Source organism: Notolepis coatsorum, assembly GCF_963971535.1.
Source record: "Notolepis coatsorum genome assembly, chromosome: 1".
NCBI classification, from domain to species: Eukaryota; Metazoa; Chordata; class Actinopteri; order Aulopiformes; family Paralepididae; genus Notolepis; species Notolepis coatsorum.
In genome coordinates, this window is record NC_140165.1 from 236,006,195 (window position 1) to 236,007,750 (window position 1,556).

Sequence of the window (1,556 nt, forward strand, 5' to 3'; positions counted from 1 at the left end):
ACCTCCCAACTGCTCTACCACCTCCCAACTGCTCTACCACCTCCCAACTCCTCTACCACCTCCCAACTGTTCTACCACCTCCCAACTGCTCTACCACCTCCCACCTGTCTTACCACCTCTCAACTCCTCTACCACCTCCCAACTCCTCTACCACCTCTCAACTCCTCTACCACCTCCCACCTGTCTTACCACCTCTCAACTCCTCTACCACCTCCCAACTGTTCTACCACCTCCCAACTGCTCTACCACCTCCCACCTGTCTTACCACCTCTCAACTCCTCTACCACCTCCCAACTGTCTTACCACCTCTCAACTCCTCTACCACCTCCCAACTGTCTTACTACCTCCCAACTGCTCTACCACCTCCCACCTGTCTTACCACCTCTCAACTCCTCTACCACCTCCCAACTGTCTTACCACCTCCCAACTGCTCTACCACCTCCCAACTCCTCTACCACCTCCCAACTGCTCTACCACCTCCCACCTGTCTTACCACCTCTCAACTCCTCTACCACCTCCCAACTGTCTTACCACCTCTCAACTCCTCTACCACCTCCCACCTGTCTTACCACCTCTCAACTCCTCTACCACCTCCCACCTGTCTTACCACCTCTCAACTGTACTAACACCTCCCAACTGTCTTACCACCTCCCAACTCCTCTACCACCTCCCAACTCCTCTACCACCTCCCAACTGTCTTACCACCTCCCAACTCCTCTACCACCTCCCAACTCCTCTACCACCTCCCAACTGTCTTACCACCTCCCAACTCCTCTACCTCCTCCCAACGCCTCTACCACCTCCCAACTGCTCTACCACCTCCCAACTGTCTTACCACCTCCCAACTCCTCTACCACCTCCCAACTCCTCTACCACCTCCCAACTGTCTTACCACCTCTCAACTCCTCTACCACCTCCCACCTGTCTTACCACCTCTCAACTCCTCTACCACCTCCCACCTGTCTTACCACCTCTCAACTGTACTAACACCTCCCAACTGTCTTACCACCTCCCAACTCCTCTACCACCTCCCAACAGCTCTACCACCTCCCACCTGTCTTACCACCTCTCAACTCCTCTACCACCTCCCAACTGTCTTACCACCTCTCAACTCCTCTACCACCTCCCACCTGTCTTACCACCTCTCAACTCATCTACCACCTCCCACCTGTCTTACCACCTCTCAACTGTACTAACACCTCCCAACTGTCTTACCACCTCCCAACTCCTCTACCACCTCCCAACTCCTCTACCACCTCCCAACTGTCTTACCACCTCCCAACTCCTCTACCACCTCCCAACTCCTCTACCACCTCCCAACTGTCTTACCACCTCCCAACTCCTCTACCTCCTCCCAACGCCTCTACCACCTCCCAACTGCTCTACCACCTCCCAACTGTCTTACCACCTCCCAACTCCTCTACCACCTCCCAACTCCTCTACCACCTCCCAACTGTCTTACCACCTCCCAACTCCTCTACCTCCTCCCAACGCCTCTACCACCTCCCAACTGCTCTACCACCTCCCAACTGCTCTACCACCTCCCAACTCCTCTA